The sequence below is a fragment of the Molossus molossus genome, unplaced genomic scaffold, assembly GCF_014108415.1.
Source record: "Molossus molossus isolate mMolMol1 unplaced genomic scaffold, mMolMol1.p scaffold_m16_p_2, whole genome shotgun sequence".
In the NCBI taxonomy this organism is placed as follows: domain Eukaryota; kingdom Metazoa; phylum Chordata; class Mammalia; order Chiroptera; family Molossidae; genus Molossus; species Molossus molossus.
Window position 1 is genome coordinate 111,400,250 of NW_023425355.1, and position 24,571 is coordinate 111,424,820.

Sequence of the window (24,571 nt, forward strand, 5' to 3'; positions counted from 1 at the left end):
GGACTAATTAGGGTATTAGCTCCAGGGTGTTGACACTTACTAAACCTTAACAATGCATCAACTGTATAACAGAAGTGACACATATATCATGGACTACACAAACAGTCTATGTGCATTTCCCTTGTGATGACATGATATTCAATGAAAAGTGTAAAGAAAGCACCGTCAAACAATTATTTGGGTGGCTACTAGTTGACATGAATGTATACTGATAGGGTCACAGCCAAACCTGACCTCAAATGTGAGCAAACAGTTTCACAAAAATAAAACTACCCACTGGCTACAAAATAACCCTAACCATAAATCTTAACCCTGGCCATCAGCCTTACAAATGGATGCCAATGCTAACCAGAACTTTGTAGGTGGGGGGTGGTTAAGTGTAACCCCTATTATTATTTCAGAGTGAGGAACATCATTGATTTCCACTGTGATGCTGACCACATGCACAGGGAACACAAATTTTTAGACACTTGTTCTTCAAGCCTGGAAAGAGCAGCTTTTAACATCCATCTGACTTCACCTTTAGAGGACTATGACTAGCGCAGTCTAAACAGAATCAAGCTTTTTCTCCCTGTAGTATTTTATGTGAATGGAATTTAAGAAAACTGGTCACTTTCTTAAATAACTTAATAAAAACTATGGGCCTCTTTGTAATTTGTGATGAGTAAATGCTCCGGGTAGGTAATTGGAAGGCCAGCTTGTACCACAACATAGAAGATAACCTCATGACACATGTGGCTCTAACCATGGAGACATTGGGGAAGGTGGTCCAGTGCTGGGAAGAGGGACCTGGCTGTCACACACTGTGCATTAACATGTAGCTGAAAAGGGAAAATACAATTACTAGGCCTAATTTCCCTTCAACTAATCCTTCCTTTGGGGATGACACTGGTACGGTTTCTTACTCAGTGTGAGCAGCCGATAGGCTATTTCAAAATTAAAATTTTCTAATATCCAAAAAAATTTCCTAAGTAAAAAAGGAATATATAAAGAAAAATCCTGTACTAGGGTAAAGCCTGGACAGGTGATGCTTTCTCCCCAGCTTCACCCCAAATATGCCCTCACTGGTACTCTTATAAGTCTTCCCACTGAGAAACTGAGCCCTTATAAGAAATATTTGTCCACATCTTGAAAGACTTTATGTCATATCTAAGGTCTCTCAGCCACACCCACAGCAACATGCTGTTCTTGGGTGAAGGCCTATGGCTTCTTACCAGATTTTAAGGCAGGACCTGATCTGGAGATGCTCTACTTGAGTTGTGAGTTTCCTTTGAAATGAATAATCTATTTAGGCTCAACCACCAAGATTTCATAAAGACTATTATGCCATTTTCCTTTCTGTCATGAAATCCGTGTAGTTCTGGATTGTTTACTGCATTAATAAAACAAAAAACAAAACAAAACAAAAAAAAACCTAAATTTAAGTGCCTAAGAATTTCCTTTTAGACATTTTGAATGAGAGTTTAGTTCTTCCCTAATGCAATCTGGGCACAGATGCCACGAAAAAGGGCATCTTCATTAATCTCTAATGAGTATGCCATTAATGTCTATTTGTAGAAGATAGAGATTGTCTCCTTTCAAGTTTGATCCCTTTGCTGCTAAGTAATGTGCCTGATATAAAACAAAACACACAAAAGCCAAGACACAGCCTAAAGGATGAGAACTGCTTTGCTGAATACAAGGCAACCGGAGTCTGACTTCCTTTTCTGCTTTTGCAGTTATGCAAAGGCTCAGTGAACAACACCAGACCTAAAATTTCAAGTTACCAGGGCTGCAAAAAACTGGTAGCCTAATTACCAATGAGTAACTTTTCATCCCCTGCCAGAGGTTCGGATATACCGAAAAGGACCAATGTTAGGTGTAGGAGAAAGGGAAAGGATGGAGAAGCATGTCCGTACTCATGGGGAGGACTGGCTTTGGCAGCCCAGACAGAGACAAGCTTCATAGAGGGGTAGACCATAGCTAGCCCTAATCCTGAATGTTGTTAGAAGCCATCTGAGAAAGTGGAGCATTTAACCAGTCAAGTTCATCCACTTGGATCAGGTCATGCATTAATATTTTCTGGTCCTCCAAGACATCTTTTCCAGCAGCTACTAGATTAGTGAGGAATTTGCTCTGAACACACTGGAAATCTTCATGGCAACTCTTTTCTTCCTTCCTTTCCCATGACATCTGGATAAAGGGGTGTTGCACATAATTATAGATTACTTCATATTGGCCACCAGGTCTTCTCTTAATTTTTTTCTTTATAGGTAGGGTGATGTTCAATTCCAATGTGAATGTTTTTCAGACCCTGCTCCTTTAACACTGTTTTAGCAACATGCTGATTCTCAATGTATTTGAAGAATCTGTAGAGCTTAGAGCTATAAAGAATTTGGGAATATTTCTCTCCATCCACAGGATACTTATCAGTCAGCACAGCAATGTGGCGCTCTCACTCCCTTTTTTTTGGCACAGTCCACTATGATGGGCAGGATCAGTTCTTCAAGGTAGTAATCAAACAGCTTGTGAGCACCATCATTCGACAGTTCATGCAGGAAAGCACTCAGATCGTGACATCCGATAATGTTGAAGTCAAAGTTAATGCAGAGAATCTTAGAAGGTCTGGGACAGAGATGCCATCAAGACAATTGATAATACCGGTTTTGTAATAATCCAGCACCATTCGAAAGACAGTTGCATGGATTCCTTCAGCAATCTCATACTCCCCCTTCATGTTGGGCTGTGTGAAGTTGTACTCTCTTGTACCAAACATCCTGTGGCTACCTGCCGAGCGCCAGGCCAAATCAGCCAAGGAGGCACGTGCACACCACCCTCTGGAATTATACTTCATATAATATTTTATTTCTTGATTATGCTCAACATTAATGGGTTAAAGTCACCCATACTGTTAAAGTTAGCCAGTTGTGTTATATAGGAGTTGATGTTTACCAGCTCATGAAAGCTGATTTTTTATATCATTTCTTAATCCCAGTGCCATAACATTACATTGCTAACTTGAATTACTGACCAAGGTAAAAGTATTTACACCATGACAATTAGCAAAAACAACAAATTTAGAGCTTTTCTTTAATAAAGCAAGTTGTTAAATATTAACCAGCACACAAGTGCATTTGCAGTAGTTCATCAATTTGAATTTGTATACCTTCATACTTAATTATTTTCTTTATTGATTTTATTTTCTTAATTAATTAACTAATTAATTTATTTTTGTTACAGATGTTTCTCCTTTCCCCCCCCACTGATTCTCTCCTTCCCCACCCTCCCCACCCTGTCCCCAGCTTTGTTGTCCATGTCCATCATTCATACATATATGCATATAAGTTCTGTGGTTATTCACCCCCCACCATCCCGTCTTCTGGGGATTATCAGCCTGTACCCACTTCTACGTCTCTGGGATTACCCTGTTCCTCAGACTGCTATGTTCATTAGAGTCCACAAATAAGTGAGATCATGTTATACTTGTTTTTCCTGCTTGGCTTGTTTCGCTTAGGAAAATACTCTCCAGTCCCTCCATGTCCTCTCAAAGGATAAGAGCTCTTTCTTTCTTACAGCTGCATACCATTACATTGTGTATATGTACCACAGCTTTTTTATCCATTTGTCTACTGATGGGCATTTGGGCTGTTTTCAGAACTCAGCTACTGTTAATAGTACTACTGTGAACATGGGGGTACATATATTCTTTCTGATTGGAGTTTCAGGCTTCTTAGGGTATATTGCTAGAAGTGGGATCACTGGGTGAAATGGAAGTTCAATTTTTAATTTTTTGAGGTTACACCATATTGTTTTTTAAACTGGCTGCACCAGTTTCTACCAGCATTTAACCAACCAGCAGTATACTAGAGTCTGGTTTTGTCCACACCCTTGCCAACACTTGCTGTTTGGTGATTTGTTGATGGCAGCCGTTCTGAAAAGTGTGAGGTGATAACTCATTATTGTTTCATTTGCATCTCTCTGATTAGTGATTTTGAGCATCTCTTCATATGTCTCTTGGCCATTTGTATGTCCTTTTTGAGGAGGTGTCTATTTAGTTCCTCTGCCCATTTTTTAATTGGGTTCTTTGTCTTCCTTTTGTGGAGTTGTATGAGCACTCTCTATATATTGGAAAATAGCCCCTTATCTTATATACCATTGGCAATGATGCTCTCCCATACAGTGGGTTGCCTTTCCATTTTGATGATTATATCTTTTGCTGTGCAGAAAGAAGCTTTTGAATTTGATGAGTTCCATGTATTCATTTTCTCATTTGTTTCTGTTGCTTTAGGTGATGTATCTGTGAAAATTCTGCTGCATATGATGTCCAAAATTTTGTTGCCTACATTCTCTTTTCGGATTTTTTTGGATTCATGAGTCACATTTAAGCCTTTTATCCATGTTGAGTTTATACTTGTGTATGGTGTAAGTAGATAGTGTAGTTTAATTTTTTTTTTTCATGAAGCTGTCCAGTTTTCCCAACACCATTTATTAATGAGGCTGTCTTTACTCCACTGTATGCTCTTGTCAACTTTGTCAAATATTAAATGAGCATATTGCTTTTGGTCCATTTCTGGGTTCTCTCTTCTGTTCCAGTGGTCCAAATGCCTGTTTTTGTGCCAGCACCAAGCTGCTTTGATACAGTGGCTTTGTAGTATAACCTGAAATCTGGTAATTTGATCCCTCCTACTTTGTTCTTCTTTTTCAAGATTGCTCTGGCTATTCGAGGTCTTTTTTGGGTCCACATGAACTTTTGAAGTATTTGTTCTAGTTCTGTGAAGTATGTCATTGGTATTTTGATGGGGATTGTATTGAATCTATAGATTGCTTTGAGTAGTATGGACATTTTAATGATGTTGATTCTTCCAATCCATGAACAAGGTATGTGCTTCCACTTTTTTATATCCTCCTTTATTTTATTTTTTTCTATGACCTGTAGTTTTCTGCGAATAGGTCCGTTATATCTTTGGTTAAGTTTATTCCTAGGTATCTTATTTTTTTTGCCGCAATGGTAAATGGGATTGTTTTCTTAGTTTCTCTTTCTGTGAGTTCATCATTGATGTATAACAATGCCATTGATTTCTTGACATTATTTTGTATCCTGGTACTTTGGCAAATATATTTATTAAGTCTAGTAAATTTTTGATGAAGTCTTTGGGGTTTTCTACATATAGTATCATGTCATCTGCAAATAATGACAGTTTCACTTCCTCCTTTCCAATTTGGATCCCTTTTATTTTTCTTCCTGTCTGATTTCTGTGGCTAAGACTTCCAGTACTATGTTAAATAAGAGTGGTAAAAGTGGACATCCTTGTCTTGTTCCTGTTCTTAAGGGAAATGCTTTTAGTGTTTGCCCATTGAGTATGATATTGGCTGTAGGTCTTTCATATATGGCTTTTATTAAGTTTAGATATGATTCCTCTATTCCCACACTGCTGAGCGTTTTAATCAGAAATGGATGCTGCATTATGTCGAAGGCTTTTTCGGCATCTATTGATATGAACATGTGTTTTTTATTCTTCATTTTGTTTATGTGGTTTATCACATTTATTGATTTGCGAATATTGCACCAACCTTGCATCCATGGAATGAATCCCACTTGGTCATGGTGAATAATTTTTTGATGTGTTGCTGGATCCGATTTGTTAATATTTTGTTCAGAATTTTGGCATGTATGTTCATCAGTGATATTGGTTTGTAGTTTTCCCTCTTTGTAATGTCTTTTTCTAGTTTTAGAATTAGAATTATGCTGGCCTCATAAAACGAGTTTGGATGTCGATCTTCTTCTTGAATTTTTTGAAATAGTTTGAGGAGAATTGTTGTTAAGTTCTTCTTTGAATGTGTGGTAAAATTTTACCGAAGCTGTCCGGGCTTGAGCTTTTGTTTGCTGGGAGAGTCCTGATTACATCTTCAATATCTATTGTTGTTATTGGTCTGTTCAAGTTTTTTATCTCTCCCCGGTTCAGTTTTGGGAGACTATGTGTTTTTAAGAATTGGTCCATTTCACTTAGATTGTTGAATTTGCTGCCGTATAATTGTTCATAATATTTGTTAAAGATCCTTTGTATTTCTCTGGTGTCAGTTATTATTTCTCCTCTTTCATTTTTCATTTTCTATATTTGGGTTCTCTCTCTTTGTTTCTTGGTGAGTCTAGCTAAGAGTCCATCAATCTTGTTTATCTTTTCCAAGAACCAGCTCTTTGTTTCATTGATCCTTTGAATTGTTTTTTTTTTTTTTGGTCTCCATGTCATTTATTACTGTTCTGATCTTTACTATTTTATTCTTTCTACTTGCTCTGGGGTTTTCTTTCTGTTTGCTTTCTATTCCTTTAAATTGTGAAGTTAAATACTCTGTTAGAAATTTTTGTTGCTTCTTGAGGTAGGCCTGAAGTGTTATGAACTTCCCTCTCAGAACTGCTATTGCTGCATCCCATAGATTTTGTGTTCATTTTCATTCTTTTCCAGGAAGTTTTTAATTTTTTCCTTGATCTCTATGGTAACCCATTCATTGTTTAATAACATGCTATGTAGCCTCCATGTTTTCAAAAGTCTTTGCATGTTCTTGTTGCAATTGATTTCTTGCTTCATGCCATTGTGATCTGAGAAGATTCTTGATATGATTTCTATCTTCTTGAACTTGTAGAGGCTTAGTTTGTGCCCTAACATTTGGTCTATCTTTGAGAATGTCCCATGTGCACTTGAGAAGAATGTGAATTCTGCAGTTTTGAGGTGTAATTCTCTGTAAATAACTATTGAATTCATTTGATCTAGCGCTTCATTTACAGTCTGTGTTTCCTTGTCAATTATTTGTTTAGATGATCTATCCAGTGATGTCAGTAGGTTGTTGAAATCCCCTGCTATGATTTTATTGCTGTTCATTTCTCCTTTGAAGTCCTCCTGAAAATTTTCAATATATGTTGGTGCTCCTATATTGGGTGCATATGTTTACCAAGGTTGTATCTTCCTGTTGGATAGATCTTTTCAATATTACATAGTGCCCTTCTTTGTCTCTAGTTATGGCCTTCATTTCGAAATCTACTTTATCATATATGAGTATTACTACCCCAGCTTTTTTCTGCTTTTGTTTGCTTGAAATATTTTTTCCATACCTTCACTTTCAACGTATGTCAGTCTTTTGTTGTAAGTTGGGTCTCTTGTAAACAATATGTATGTGAGTCATGCTTTCTTATCCAGTCAGGTACTGTGTATTTTTTTATCAGAGCATTCAAAGCATTCACATTTGAGGTGATAATTGATATGTAGTTATTTATTGTCATTTTTGATTTGTGTGTTTCCATCTTTTTCCTATTTCTTCTCATAATTACTGCAGTCCTTTTAGCATATGTTGCAGTGCTGGTTTGGTGTTAATATATTCTCTTAGCCTTTTTTTTTTTTTTGTCTGAGATGCTCTTTATTTGATTTTCTATTTTGAATAATAGCCTTGCTGGATAGAATAGTCTTGTCTCAGATCCTTGTTTTTCATGACCTTGATTACTTCAAGCCACTCTCTTCTGGCCTGTAGTGTTTGTGTTGAGAACTCAGCTGAGAACCCTATGTGGGTTCCTTTATAAGGACCTGTTGCTTTTCTCTTGCTGCCTTTAGGATTCTTTCTTTGCCTTAAATTTTTGGCATTTTAATTACTATGTGTCTTGGTATAGGCCGCTTTGGATTCTTCTAACTTAAGGCTCTCTGTGCTTCTTGATCTTGAATGTCTTCTTCCTTCACCAAGTTAGAAAATTTTTCTGTCACTATTTCTTCAAATATATTCTCTAACCCTTGGCTCATTTTCTTCCTCTTCGGGGACTCTTATGATGCGAATGTCATTATGTTTCCATGATTCCCACAGTTCTCTTAAGCTGTCTTCCTGTTTTTAAATTGTTTTTTTCCTTTTGGTTTTCTGATTGGTTGATTTTGTTCTAACTGTCTTCTAATTCACTGATCCAGTCCTCAGCTTCCTCTAGTCTGCTGGTTAGTCCTTCCAATGATTTCTTACCTTCTGCGATGTCATTCTTCATTTCTTCTTGTTTGGTTTTCAGTGTTTTTATAGCTTTACTTATTGTGTTGATGTCCTTACTCATGCTGTTGAGTATCCTCAAGATCATGGCTCTGAACTCTATTGCTGATAATTTACTGAACTGCATTTCATTTATCTCATCTTCAGTAGAGTTCTCTTGTTATTTCATTTGGGATTTGTTTCTTTGTTTTACCATTTTGGCTGTCTCAGTGGATTTTGGAGCCTGCCAAATTTTCCCTGTGGATTTTGGTGTTCTGCTGTTTGTAGCTCCCTCTACTGGGTTTGGATGAGCCTGAGTGGGCCTACATTAAACACCACTATCAAGTCTTACTTTTCTGGGGAGATTTGCAAGCCCAGGAAAGGTTCAGTTATCCTCTAGCTTTTTCTTGGTAGCTAGTAGTCTCAGTTACTCAGTGCCTTGAAATGTAGCCCTGGTGTTCTGCATAAGAGGATTTCCAGAAGTTTAGATAGATGCTGATTGTTAATGAGCCTCAATTTTCATTTTTTGCTTCACCTGGAAACGACTGAATCTTCGTGGTGGGGGCTGCTGCTTTTCCCCACAGCTTGGGGAAGGATCACACTGGCCACTGCCCTTTGTGGCTGCAACTCACCAAAAACTCTGAGTGCCTTCTAAATTCTGGTTGTCCCCACAGAGTTTCGGCCCAGTCAGCCCTCCCTCTGCCATAGCCCCCAGGTGAGTGGCTGTGGCTATTTTAGCACTCTGTCCTGGCTCTCTGCACTGTGGAGCCGGCTTGGTATTTATTCCCCTATGGGCGCTACTGATAGCTAACAGTGCTGCTGTCCATGGGCTCTCAGCCCGCTACCTTCTCATGCCCCCACAGATCCTACCAGTGTCACTGGTTATATGGTCCTGTCCTGTGCCTTTTCTGTTGCTTTTTTCTGAGGATTTGTCTTTATTTTTGTTGTAATTTTCCTTTGGTCCTGGGAGATATTATGTGTAGCTTCTATTCACTCCGCCTCAATTTTCACATATTCTAAGCCTGTCTTCGGCTTAGCTGGGTTGCCTAGGCCCCTCTGGTGCTTCCGCATCCTGCAGGTCGTGCAGGTAACTGGATCACACAGTCCATTTGGGGACCCCACTCTATGCCTATGTTATGGGCTGCTGGGTAGTACAGGCCTCTCTGGTTCTTCAGCACCCCGCAGGTCCTTCAGGTAACTGGATGGCACAGTCCCTGCTGGATCACACAGGCCTCTCTGGTGCTTCAGCACCCCGTAGGTTTCATAGGAAACTGAATTGCACAGTCCCTGTTATGTTGAACAGGACTCTCTGGTGCCCCAACACAGTGCACGTCCCATGGACAGGCAGCTGTATTGTACCAGTCCCTCTCAGGCTCTGGCTTTCCACCATTCTTGTGTGCTGCTGAACCACCCAGGCTTCTGTGGAGCCCCAGGCCCCACCATTGAAGGCAAATGCTGCTGCTTTGTGGGGCTCAACTCCTGCTCAGCTTGTGCTGTAGATTTTGGGGATTGGTCTCAGCTCCTGGTCTCTGCTTCTGTTTCCTGGGCATGGATATTTGCTTCCCAGCCTCTGATGCTGGGGGTATATCTTGACCCTGATCAGGCTGCTACTATGGGGGATTTTGCTGGGCTCCCGGCTGTCCTTGGCATCTGAGACCAGCACCTTGAGAGCTCCACTACAGTGCAATGGTCTGTGTTGACACAGAGTGTCCACTGGTCTGATGGTTGAGGTGTGCTAGTGGGCTCAGGTTGCTGGGCCCTAGCCACTCCCACTGCCTCCTCCCATGGAAGACCTGGTATCTTCCAAAATGGTGGGACCTCCCTATGGCACAAAGAGAAGTGCCATGAAGAGTTGCTTACCATGGTAGCTGGGTGCTCCTGTCCACAGCACAGGAACCTTCTGCTCCATGTCTCTGCACTGCACTGCACCTTCATGTCCACTCACACTCTCACACATTAGCTCACTCTCTCACACACTCACCCTCCCTCTGGTCCTGCCTGCTGCCATCTTCCCCATCTCTTTATTGATTTTAGAGAGAGAGAAAGGAAAAAAGAAGAGAAAGATAGAAACATCAATGAGAGAGAACATCGATTGACCTCCTCCTGCATGTCCCCCATTGCCCCTCCCTGGGGATCAGGCCAACGACCTTGGCATATGTCCTGACCAGGAATCAAACTGGTGACCTCTTGGCATATGGGTAGATGCTCAACCACTGAGCCACCCTGGCCAGGTTTTGGCATGAGTTTATATTAGAATCATAAATATAGACAAAGGGAATAATACATAAACACAAGAAGGATCTTTCAGGAACCAATGGTAAAAATATGCCATTTTCAGAGTAGTGAAATTAACTCAATACTCTGTACCCAATACACAATTAAAGAAGGAGAGGGATGAAAGACTGAGAGGAGGCGATGATAATGGTTGAAATTTACCTAAGACACAAATCCAAAGCATCATTAAACTCCCATTCAACCTATTCCATTCTCTCCCCAAAATATATTTTTTTCATTATGAATATTTTATTCTCTGGGAAATGTAAATGTAAAAAATGATGTGATATTATATTTTGGTGAGGAGACAAACAGAAAAGTATTGAGTAATTCTCAATAATATTAATGCTTTCCATGTCTATTCTTCAGTATACATCATACACTTTTAGATAGATAATTATTAAATTTGAGGAAGATATTGAAAATACCAATATAACATATATTTGTTATTTAATAACAATTAATATAATTCTAAATGACTTTTATTTTCAAAAATTACTCTAAATTTATATTTTTGTTTATAAATTATTATGGATATTATTGTCTTTCATACATTAGTTTCAATTTTCTAAAAACCAAATTTTATTTTTAGACTGATTTCAGCAGAGCATTTTTAATAAATTATCCTTAATAGGTAATATAAATAAAAATAAAGAGGCTCAAATTGAAGTCTTAGGGGAAACAAAGCACAGCCAGCTTCCCTTTTTAGCCCAAGAGAAGCCATAACAATATTTATTTCATAGGAATAAAAATGCAGGTTTATCAAATGTCATACTTTGAAAACAACTTTCCCCCAAAAATGCAAGAAATGTCAATGTAGAAAACATGTCAGCGTAGAAAAAAAATCTAAAACTATTATTTCACAGCTACCTTTAGCTTACATTTAGATCCTATAAAGTTTTGATGAGTAAATAAATGAATGAGTGCATATTATAAAATGTTTCCAAGTAGAAAAAAATATAGAAGTAATAAAAACTAGCAGGAGGAAAGATTATAACAAAACTATATAAATAATTACATAAAATCAAAGTTCTCTACACATTTTATTTAAAATACAGAGATTTTGGCACTATCAGAAAAAAGATGATGGTGGTGGGCAGGACCAGAGGGAGGGTGAGTGTGTGAGAGAATGAACTAGTGTGTGAGTGAGTGAGTGGACACAAAGGTGAATGACCAAACTTGAGCAGTGCAGAAACATCGAGCAGAAAGTTACTGTGCTGTGGATGGGAGCAGCCGGCTATTGTGGTAAGTGGCTCTTCAGGGATCTTCTCCCTGGACCTTGGGGAGGTCCCACCATTTTGAAAGATCTTGGGTCTTTCCTGGGAGGAGTAAGTGGGAACAGCCAGGGCCCAGCAGTCTGAGCCCATCAGTGCACCTGGCACCTTTGGACCAGTGGACACTCTGTGTCAACACAGACCCATGCACAGTAGTGGAGCTGTCAAAGTGCTGGTTACGGAAGTCACAGATAGCCAGGAGCCCAGCAACAACCCTCATAGTAGCAGCCCAATCAGAGTCCAGATATACCCCCAGCAACAGAGGCTGGAGAGCCGACATTCAGCCCCAGGCAAAAGAAGCACAGACTAGCACCTGAGACCCATCCCCAAAAACTACAGCAAAAGCTGAGCTGGAGTTGAGCCCCACGGGGCAGCAGCACTCCCCAGCTGACAGTGGCGGGACCTGAGGCTCCACAGAGGCTTGTGAGACCCAGCAGCCCACAACAGCGGTGGGTGGAAAACCAGAGCTTGAGAGGGTCTGGTGCAGTCCAGGTGCCTGCCCGCAGGACCTGCAGGGTGCAGGGGCACCAGAGAGGCCTGTGCAACCCAGCTGTGCACAAGACAGGCCTGGAGCCAGGTCCCCAAAGGGACTGTGTGAACCAGTTACCCGCAGGACCTGTGGGGTGCTGAGGCACCAGAGAGGCCTGTGTGACACAACAGCCCACAAGATGGGCATAGAACTGGGTGACTAAAGGGAATGTGCAATCCAGCTGCCCACAGTACAGGGCCTGAGCTATACAGCTACAGGTGGCACCAGCAACAAGCTGGGAACACAGCTCCAGACAGGCCCACATGATCCAGCAGCAGCACCTACCAGGATACACCAATACCAGCCCCCAGTAGTTAGTCCTCCAGGATCCACAGCAGGCAAGAGGCGACACACAACAAAACAGTCAGGGAGGCACCGTAGCCTTATTTGATATACAGTGACTTACATGCACATCCAAAGATTCCTCAGCAGGTCTAGAGCTACCAGAATGCTAAAATGGGAAGACAAAAAAAAAAAAAAAAAAAGTACCCAAAGGAAAGAAAAAACAGGAATCACCAGAAAAGGAACTACAGGAAATGGAAGACAGCAACTTGTCAGATAAAGAGTTCAAAGCAATGATTTTAAGGGTGCTCAAAGAATTTGATGAGAACTACAAGCAACTTAAGAATTATGAAGAGCTCACTGGGAACTTCTTCAGCTTAAAAAAAGAAGTAGAAGCTACACATAAAGAGGTGAAAGCTATTCATAAAAATTAAGAGAAAATAAAGAATGACATAGCTGTAATGAAAAAAATAAGTTAGAAGGGTTTAATGGTAGATTAGAAGAAGCTGAAGACTGAATCAGCAACTTAGAAGACAAGGTAGAAAAAAAACACTCAACTAGAGCAGCAAATGGAAAAGAAACTTTAAAAAGCCTGAGGAAAGTTTATGGGAGCTGTGGGACAATAAAAAAATGTAATAACATTCACATTATAGCAATACTGGAAGGAGAAGAATCAGAGAAAGGAATAGAGAACCTGTTTGAAGAAATAATGACAAATACTTCCCTAAACTAGTGAAGGAGAAAGTCACACAAGTCCAGGAAACACAGAGAGTCCCAAGCATGATGAACCACAGAAGACCCACAGCTAGACACATCATAATAAAAATGGCAAAAATTAAAGACAAAGAAAGAATCTTAAAGGAAGCAAGAGAGAGACAGAAAGTTACCTACAAGGCAGCTCTTTTATTAGACTGTCAGCTGATTTATCAATAGAAACAATGCATGCCAGAAGGGAGTGGCATGAAGTGTACAAAGTTATGTAAGGCAAGGGTCTGAACCCAAGACTACTCTATCTAGCAAGGCAATCATTCAAAATTAAAGGAGAAATAAAGAGCTTCACAGATTTAAAAAAAAAAAAAAAAAAAAAAGCTAAATATATTTACCACCAAACCAGCACTGCAAGAAATGCTGAAGGGACTGTTGGAAGAAGGAGAAGGAGAAGGAGGAGAAGGAGAAGGAGGAGAAGGAGAAGGAGGAGGAGAAGGAGAAGGAGGAGGAGAAGGAGAAGGAGAAGACGAAGGAGACGAAAGAGAAGAAAGAGAGAAACACAGGCATAAAATTAAAATGGCAATTAATAAATATTTATCAATAATTACCTTAAATGTAATTGGCTTAAATGCTCTTATCAAAATACATAGGGTAGCTGATTGGGTAAGAAAACACGATCCATATATATGTTGTTTACAAGACACCCACCTCACAATAAAAGACTCACACAGGATGAAAGTAAAGGGATAGGAAAAAAAATTTCCAAGCAAATGGAAATGAAAAGAAAGCTGTTGTAGCAATACTCATATCTGACAATATAGACTTCAAAAAAAGGCAATAATAAGAGACAGAGAAGGTCACTACATAATAGTAAAAGGAGCAACACAACAAAAGGATATAACCCTGGTAAATGTATATGCACCAAATACGGGAGCACCAAAATATATTCAAAAAAATTCTGAAGGGTTTCAAGGGAGAAATCAATAGCAACATGATCATAGTGAGTGACTTTAACATGCCACTGGCACCACTGGATAAATGTTTTAGACAAAAAAATTAACAAGGACATAGAGTCCTTACAAGAAAAAGTAGATCAGTTGGACTTAATTGATATTTACAGAACATTTCACCCCAAAGATGCAGAATATATATTCTTCTAAAGTGAACATGGGTTATTCTCAAAGATAGACCACATGTTAGAACACAAAGCAAGTCTCTACAAATTCAAGAAAATTGAAATCACATCCAGCATCTTCTTAGATCACAGTGGCATGAAAATAGAACTCAATTACAATAAAAACACAGAAAAACATTCAAACGCTTTGAGGCTAAATAACATGTTATTAAACAAAAAATGGGCTACAAAGGAGATCACAAAAAAAAAAATTAAAACTTCCTTGAAACCAATGAAAACAAACACACAAAAACAGAAAATCCATGGGACACAGCGAAAGCACTCCTGAGACGGAAGTTCCTAGCATGACAGGCCTACCTCAAGAAACAAGAAAAATTCCTAATTGACTTTCTAACCCTATAACTTATAGAAATAGAATGTAAACAAACAGAAAAATCCAGAGCTAGCAGGAGAAAGGAAATAATAAAGGTCAGAGCAGGAATGAACATCATAGACACTAATAAAACAATTCAAAAGATCAATGAAACAAAAGATTGTCCTTTGAAAAGATCAACAAGATTAATGGACCCTTAACCAGACTCAACAAGAACCAAAGAGAGACAAACCAAATAAAGAAAATCAGAAATGAAAGAGGAGAAGTAACAACAGACACCACAGAAATACAAAGAATCATGGAAACATACTATGAACAATTATACGCCAACAAATTGGACAATTTAGGAGAAATGGACAAATTCCTAGAAACACACAGCTTCCCAAAACTGAACCAGAAAAAGATAAAAAATTGAACAGACCAATAACAACAAAGGAAATTGAAGATGTAATCAAGAAACTCCAAGAAACACAAACCCAGTCCCAGATGCCTTCATGGGGGAATTTTACTGAACATTCAAGGAAGATCTAATACCCATTCTCCTCAAACTATTCCAATAAATCCAGGAAGACGGATCATTTCCAAACTTATTTTTTGAGGCCAGCATAATCTTAATTCCAAAACCAGATGAAGACACTACAAAGAAAGAAAGCTACAGGCCAATATCCCTGATGAACACAGATGCCAAAATCTTTAAAATATTAGCAAATTGGATCCAGCAATACACCAAAAAAAATTATTCATCATGACCAAGTAGGTTTTATCCCAGGCATGCAAGGATGGTGCAATATTTGCAAATCAATAAATGTGACATACCACATAAACAAAAGAAAAGATAAAAACCATATGATCATAACAATAGATACTGAAAAAGCATTCAACAAAATCCAGCACACATTTCTGATAAAAATGCTCAGCAATTTGGGAATAGTGAGATCATATCTCAACATAAAAAGGCCACCATATATGAAAGACCTCCAGCCAACATCATACTCAATGGGCAAACACTAAAAGCATTTTCTTTAAGAACAGGAACAAGACAAGGATGCCCACTTTCACCACTCTTATTTAACATAGTACTGGAAGTCTTAGCCACAGGAATCAGACAGGAAGAAAAAATAAAAGCGATCCAAATTGGAAAGGAGGAAGTGAAACTGTCATTATTCGCAGATGACATGATACTATACATAGAAAACCCCAAAGACTCCATCAAACATTTACTAGACTTAATAAATGAATTTGGCAAAGTAGCAGGATACAAAATTAACATCAAGAAATTGATGGCATTCTTATACACCAATGATAAACTCACAGAAAGAGAAACTAAAAAAAAACAAACCCCATTAAGCCTCGTGGCAAAAAAATAACAATACCTACAAATAAACTTAACCAAAGAAATAAAGGACCTATTTGCAGAAAACTACAGGTCATTAAAAAAATAAAGAAAGATGTAAAAAAGTGGAAGCACATACCTCATTCATGGATTGGAAGAATTAACATCATTAAAATGTCCATACTACCCAAAGCAATCTATAGATTTAATGCAATCCCAATCAAAATACCAATGACATACTTCACAAAACTAGAACAAATACTTCAAAAGTTCATATGGAACCAAAAATGACCCCAATAGCCACAGCAATCTTGAAAAAAAAAACAAAGTTGGAGAGATCACATTACCAGGTTTCAGGTTATACTACAAAGCCACTGTAATCAAAACAGCCTGATACTGTCATAAGAACAGGCCAATAGATCAATGGAATAGAATAGAGAACCCAGAAATGGACCCAAGACAATATGCTCAATCAATATTTGACAAAGGGGCAAGAACATACAGTGGAATAAAGACAGCCTTTTTAATAAATGGTGTTGGGAAAATTGGACAGCTCCATGCAAAAAAATAAAATGAAAAATAAATAAAACTAGACCATCAACTTACACCCTACACAAGAATAAACTCAAAATGGATAAAAGACTTAAATGTGATTTATGAATTCATAAAAATCCTAGAAGAAAATGTAGTCAACAAAATTTCAGACATCATACGCAGCAGAATTTTCACTGATACATCACCTAAGGCAACAGAAATAAAGGATAAAATTAATGTATGGGACTACATCAAACTCAAAAGCTTCTGACCAGCAAAAGAAACAACCACCAAAATGGAAAAACAACCCACTGTATGGGAGAGCATAATTTCTAACAATACATCAGATAGGGGGTTAATTTCCAAAATATAGAGTGCTCATACAACTCAACAAAAGAAAGACAAAGAACCCAATTAAAATTTGGACAGAGAGCCCTGCCTGGTTTGGCTCAGTGGTTAGAGTGTCGGCCTGTGGTCCAGAAAGACCCGGATTTGGTTCCCACTAAGGATGTGTACCTTGGTTGCAGTTTGTCCCTGGCCCTAGTTGGTAGTGTGGGTGGCAGCCACTCTATGTGTCCCTTTCATGTCAATGTTTCTTTCTCTCTCTCTCTGCCTCCCACTCTACCTGAATAGAAATGGAAAAATGTTTTTGGGGGATGATACAAAAAAAAAAAAAAAATGGGCAGAAGGACTAAATACACAACTCTCCAAACAGAACATACAAATGGCTAAGAGACATATGAAATAATGCTCAACATCACTCATCGGAGAGATGCAAATTAAAACAACAATGAGGTATCACTCACACCTGTCCGAATGGCCGCCATCAACAAATAATCAAACAATAAGTGTCACCAAGAGTGTGGAGAAAAGGGGACACTACTACACTGCTGGTGGGAATGCAGACTGATGCAGCTACTATGAAAAACAATATGGTGTTACCTCAAAAAATTAAAAATTGAACTGTTATTTGACCCAGTGATCCCACATCTAGGAATATACCTTAAGAAACCCGAAACACCAATCAGAAAGAATATATGTACCCCCATGTTCATAGCAGCACTATTTACAATAGCTAATATCTGGAAACAGCCCAAATGTCCATCAGTAGACAAAGGGATATAAAAGCTGTGGTACATATGCGCAATGGAGTACTATGCAGCTGTAAGTAAGAAAGATCTCTTATTCTTTGTAATGACATTGAGGGACCTGGAAAGTATTATCCTAAGCAAAAGAAGCTACTATAACTATTAGCTACTTCCTCCAATAGTCCTATAGTAAAAAAACTTTGCAAACCATTTTCCATTATGCTCTGCCTGAATTCTTTAAAAACCTGACAGAGCAAAAATCCATACACAGATTGTTGATCCAGTCGAATAATAGCTGAAAATACTCCATCATCCCCTGCCTTCCTAGCTTCTCTGACAGACCTCCATAGCTAGGCATTCAGACACAGGGATCCTCCACAAAAAATGGAGGAGTTGGAGAAAAGTCTTCCTCTTTTGATGACAATGGAGGGGTGGCTGATTCTGGAGTCTCCTCCAAAAGGGATATTGGACCTGCTGTTCTGCTAGGACTGATTTTCTTAGCAGCTGTAATGCTGTAAATACCAGTTGCCATAAGAGAAGGGTTGAGGTGGAGAGATTACACCTCAAATCCTTGTGCACTCTAAAAGTTTCTCCCACTTTGAGCTACATGTCAGAATCAAATATACCCTCATTAGGGAACCATGGACAGTGCTGATGTACATCCCACAAAAGCTGCAAGAATTGCTGCTCTTATATGAAGCATTACACTGCTTTCAACAGCTGCCTTAAGACTTGTACATACAGTCACTGATCTTTAGAAAGTATTGAACTCATTCTATTTTACTGGAAATCCCCTCACAGTCACTAGGAATGCTGGCAGCTATCCCAAGCCTGGCACAGCTGACTCAAGATAACCTGCATTCTTTTACTTTTTATCTGGATTGCTAATTCCTTTTCTAATTCTCTTTCACATACTGTTACATTACTGGTCACATCGAATCATGTCACTGTGCATTCAAATCACGTTGGGGTCACCACTTGCCAACTCTCCGTCTGCTGGTGGTCGTCACAATGCAATGAACTACAAGCAGACACAGTTTGGACTGAGGGGCAGCATTGCAAGGGAGCAAATGCTCCTGATCTCTGGATGCAGCCCAATTTATTTTCTTAGCAGTTCCCTAGGTTACACTAAGTTTTAGGTAATTATGTCCTAGACATAGTGTCTCTGTTTACCTTTCAGCCAAGCCCAACATTCTTATTGTTCCAGCTGCACCTGGCTGTTTTCATCCAGGATTCTGAACAAACAAATTCACTCCCTTGGGTGGTGTTCTAACTCATGTCATGTATACTTTGTTCTCAGCTAGCCAGGCTGCAAGAATGCATACCTAAAGTTTACATTTTGTTCATCTACCAAACCCCCAACCTTACACTTTAAACCTTGTGTTAAGAAAGATATGGGCCTGCAGAAAAGCAATGTATCTGAACTTCCCAGAAAGGCAATAATGAGAAAGTCTCAAGGCCCTTTATATATGTAAAGATGATCTTTTCTTTGATAATACATTTATTCCAGAAAAGATAGCACAAGGTCATTGTTACTGTTTTGGGGGCTTTGGAAATAAATAAAATTCTAATTTAAGCATTTGAAGGAAAATGACAAATCTAGAAATATGTCAATATATTATGTGATAATAAAATATTATTTCTTTGTTATCTTGTGTGACTTCATACCAGACAAGCTTACATCATTATCCAAATACACATCATTTACATTTCTCCATGTCTATGCTCATGTAGATTTTCTTCATAACTCTTCCAGAAATGTTATTCTCCATCTTTTATACTCATGTGTATGTTACCCATAATCCTTGACTCTTCTATACCACTAAGCTACTACTGACCACTTGTTTACAGCGACATTTGCCCTTCTTTGATGTTTTGTGACACTAATCTGGAATACTCATTTACCTTAAACCACTTGTCTCTTATAGTGAACATGCTAAATTAAATGTTTATCTTTCCAATTAGATTATTCACTTTAACATTTCAGAAATCAAATATCTTTTCAAGTCCTCTAAGGCAGTGTTTTACAAATTGTGGGTTGTGTCTCATTAGTATATTACAATATCATCTCAGCGGCTGATGACTAGAGATTTAAAAAATAATAATGACTAACATTTTGGCTATAATACAGATTATGAGAAGAAATTTAGAAAAAAATCATCACACATCCCACACAAAAATTTTCATAATTAACATTAAGCTACCAGAAAGTAATCAAAACCTCAGTGTATAAAAAAAGATAACCAAATAAATATGTGGGTAAATAGAAATAATTTTATGAAAAGGAGGTTATTATACATATTATGGTTTTTTATATAACTGTTTCATATAATTTCACTTCAACTTATTTGTATGTGATACTTAACCAGTAAGGAATCTTGACCTCTGTGATTGCTTTGGACCACATCTGATTTAATATTATAATCACAGCCCTGAAAATATTGCTTTTGTTTACTTCCCTATAGGGAAGTAAATATTTATTAAAAGTCTATAATAGAAAATTTCACAGATAAAAGTAGATATAATAGCATAATAAATCCCTATATACTCCTCTCACTTTGATTAAATAGTTACCAAGATTTTGCCATGCTCCCTTTATCTAATTGTTTTTGCCTATTCTGAGGTAGTTTAACACAAATTCCAGATACAATATCATTTTTACCTCTAAATATTTTATTTCAAAATATTATGAATATATTTTTATTTTTTTATTGATTGATTTTTAGAGAGAGAAAGGGAGAGAAAAAGAGACAGAAACATCGATGAGAGAGAACATCGATTGGTCACCTCCTACATTCCCCCAACTGGAGATTGGGCCCACAACCTGGGCATGTGCCCTGACTGGGAATCAAACTGGCAACCTCTTGGTGCATGGGTCTATGCACAATCATTGAGGCACACCGGCAAGGCTTATGAATAATTTTTTAAAAAAATCACAATATCATTATCACATCTACCAAAATTAACAATCATTCTTTGGTGTCAACTAATACACAGTCCATATCTAAATGTCTTTGGTGGTCTTAACTTGCCCTTTTACAACTGGTTTATTTGAAACAGGATCTAAGCATTGTCCACACATTGTCACAGGCTCTTATTTCATTCAAAATGTATTTTAATGTAAATGAGTTTTTCCTCCCATTTTCCTTTCTCATTTTATCTTCTATTTTCTGATTGCAGAAGTCAGGACCCTGTTCCCATGGAACGGGCCATATTATTGATTTGGAAGATTTTCCCTTACAGTGTCACTTAACTTGCTCCTTTATATCACTTACATGTTTGGTAAGTAGAAGTTAGTATAAGAAGCTTGATTAGATTAGCTTCAGTATTATTGATAAAACTCTTTCATAGTAGAGACTGTGTGCTTGATATTGCATTTTACCCCGGAAGATGCAGAGTGTTGGTTGTCTTACTATCAATGGTACTGCATTTCATCAGTGAGTTTAGTTGTCAACAGCCTGCTCCCTCCATCGTCAATTTCTCACTCAACCTTTCATCTACTGGGTTTCATCCACTGCTATTTATTCAAGAATCAGTTGTTTTATTAAGGATTACAAAGTGGTTATTTTCTACTTGGTTACTCTAAAAAAAGGTTCATAGAGAAAAAACGAGGCAAAAAATGCTTATTTACCTATTTGCCAATTTTGATGCTCTTGTTTTCTTTCTTTTTTGTTCAATCATGGTAATTTTTTCTTTCTGCGTTATTTATTTTTGAATATTGCTAGAAATTTGTAATATTTAAGTAATTTAGTATTTTTTATAAATTATATTCATTATTTATTATTTAATTTAATCTCAAAATGTCCCTTCTTGTTAACTCTGGTCTCTTTTGTCACTACTTTTTAGTCTTTGATGGCTTCCTTCTTGGCACAAGATGTTTGTATATGTTTTCACCCAAACTTGGAAGTGGAATGCAAGGAGCTCTCAATTCTTTTAGTGAAAAATGGTACTTAAAGATCACAATTTGGGTGTAGTTGTGTTCACTAATGAATTTTCATAACTTGTATGTTTTGTAGGAGACAGAGCTAAGATATATATCACTAAAAAGAAAATAAACTGATTTCATATTAATAATTTCAAACTCAAATTTAACATTATATTTTACATTTTAAATTATTTTATTTTATACTTGAATCTCTTTTATCTTAATTGAACCTATTGGTTCCCAACAACATTCTCATAATTACTTATTTGCATTACGTACACTCTTATAAACAGATTCAAAATAATGTACCCCAGTTTTCTTTTCTCCACTCATCTACTGATGGACTCTTGGGCTGTTTCTAGAACTTAACTATTGTAAATAGCACTGCTATGAACATACAGGTGCATATTCTTTCTGATTGGTGTTTCAGGCTTCTTAGGGTATATTGGAAAAATTGGGATCACTGGGTCAAATGGCAGTTCAACTTATAATTTTTTGAGGAAACACCATGTTGTTTTCCATATTGGCTGCACCAGTCTGATTTCCACAAGCAGTATACCAGAGTACCCTTTTCTGCACATCCTCACCAACACTTGTTTGATAATTTGTTGATGGTAGTCATTCTTACAAGTGTAAGGTGATACCTCATAGTTATTTTAATTTGCATCTCTGATGATGAATGAGGTTGAGCATTTTTTCATATGTCTCTTGGTCATTTCTATGTCCTGTTTGGAAACTTGTCGATTTATGTCCTCTGCCCATTTTTTTTCTTTTCTTTTTTATTAATTTATTTATATATGTTACAGATGTTTCTCCTTTTCCCCCCACTGATTCTGCCCTCCCCCTACCTCCATGCTCTTTCCCCAGTTTTGTTGTCCATATCCATTGTTCATGTTCACATGCATATAAGTTCTTTGGTTTATCTCTCCCCTACCACAACCTCTTCTGGGGATTGTCAGTCTGTACCCCACTTCCATGTCTCTGGGACTACCCCATGCCTCAGACTGTTATGTTCATTATATTCCACAAATAAGTGAGATCATATGATACTTGTCTTTCTCTATTTCGCTTGTTTCGCTTAGGATGACATTTTTCAGGTCCCTCCATGTCATCTTAAAGGATAAGAGACCGTTCTCTCTTACAGCTGTATAATATTCCATTGTATATATGTACCACAGCTTTGTTATCCATTCATCTACTGATGAACATTAGGGCTCTTTGTAGATCTTAGCTATTGTAAATAGTGCTGCTACAAACAAGGGGGTACATATATTCATTCTGATTCGTGTTTCAGGCTTCTTAGGGTATATTCTCAGAAGTGAGATCACTGGGTCAAATGGCAGTTCAAACTTTAATTTTTTGAGGTAACACCGTATTGTTTTCCATAGTGACTGCACCAGTCTGCATTCCCACCAGCAGTGTACTAGAGTCCCCTTTTCTCCACACCCTCTCCAACACTTGTTGTTTGATGATTTGTTGATGGCAGCCATTCTGACAGGTGTGAGGTGATACCTCATTGTTGTTTTAATTTGCATCTCTCTGATGATTAGTGATGTTGTGCATTTCTTCATATGTCTTTTAGCCATTTGTATGTCCTGTTTGGAAAAGAGTCTATTTAGTTCCTCTACCCATTATTTATTTATTTTTATTTAATTAATTAATTTATTTTTGTCAAAGATATTTCTCCTGTTTACCCCACTGTTCCCCCCTCCCTCTCACTCCCTGCCCTCTCCCCAGCTTTGTTGTCCATATTCATTGTTCATGCATACATGCATATAAGTTCTGTGGTTTATCTCTTCCCCACCATCCCTTGCCTGGGGATTATGCGTCTGTCCCCACCTCCATGTCTCTGGGACTACCCATTCCTCAGACTGTTATGTTCATTATATTCCACAAATAAGTGAGGTCATATGATACATGTTTTTCTCTGTTTGGCTTGTTTTGCTTAGGATGACACTTTTCAGGTCTCTCCATGTCGTCTCAAATGATAAGAGATCTTTCTTTCTTACAGCTGCATAGTACTCCATTGTGTATATGTACCACAGCTTTGTTATCCATTCATCTACTGATGGACATTTGGGTTGTTTCCAGATCTTAACTACTGTAAATAGTGCTGCTACAAACAAGGGAGTACATATATTCTTTCTGATCGGTGTTTAAGGCTTCTTAGGGTATATTTCTAGAAGTGGGATCACTGGGTCAAATGGAAGTTCAATTTTTAATTTTTTGAGGTAACACCATATTGTTTTCCATAGTGTCTGAACCAGTCTACATTCCCACCAGCAGTGTACTAGAGTCATTTTTCTCCACACCCACGCCAACACTTGTTGTTTGATGATTTGTTCATGGTGACCATTCTGATAGGTGTGAGGTGATACCTCATTGTTGTTTTAATTTGCATCTCTCTGATGATTAGTGATGCTAAACATTTCTTCATATGTCTCTTAGCCATTTGTATGTCCTCGTTGGAGAGGTGTCTATTTAGTTCCTCTGCCCATTTTTTAATTGGGTGCTTTCTCTTCCTTTTGTTGAGTTGTATGAGCACTCTATATATTTTGGAAATTAACCCCTTATCTGATATATTATTGGCAATTATGCTCTCCCATACAGTGGGTTGCCTTTCCATTTTGATGATTGCATCTTTTGCTGTGCAGAATCTTTTGAGTTTGATGTAGTCCCATGTGTTCATTTTCTCCTTTGTTTCTGTTGCCTTAGGTGATATATCAGTGAAAATTTTGCTGCGTATGATGTCTTTATTTTGTTGCCTACATTTTCTTCTAGGATTTTTATGGATTCATGAGTTACATTTAAGTCTTTTATCCATTTTGAGTTTACCTTTGTGTATGGTGTAAGTTGGTGGTCTAGTTTTATTTTTTTGCATGTAGCTGTTCAATTTTTCCAACACGATTTATCAAAGAGGCTGTCTTTACCCCACTGTATGCTCTTGCAAACTTTGTCAAATATTAATTGAGCATATTGCCTTGGGTCCATTTCTGGGTTCTCTGTTCTGTTCCACTAGTCTATATGCCTGTTCTTGTGCTATTACCAGGCTGCTTTGATTACAGTGACTTTGTTGTATAACCTGAAATCTGGTAATGTGATCCGTGCAACTTTATTCTTCTTTTTCAAGATTCCTGTGGCTATTTGG

General features: G+C 37.9%; 1 pseudogene; it reads right to left on the bottom strand.

The window, feature by feature from the left end:
* Nucleotides 1–1,968: 1,968 nt before the first annotated feature.
* LOC118636505 lies at nucleotides 1,969–2,755 on the bottom strand (annotated as a pseudogene).
* Nucleotides 2,756–24,571: the final 21,816 nt, after the last annotated feature.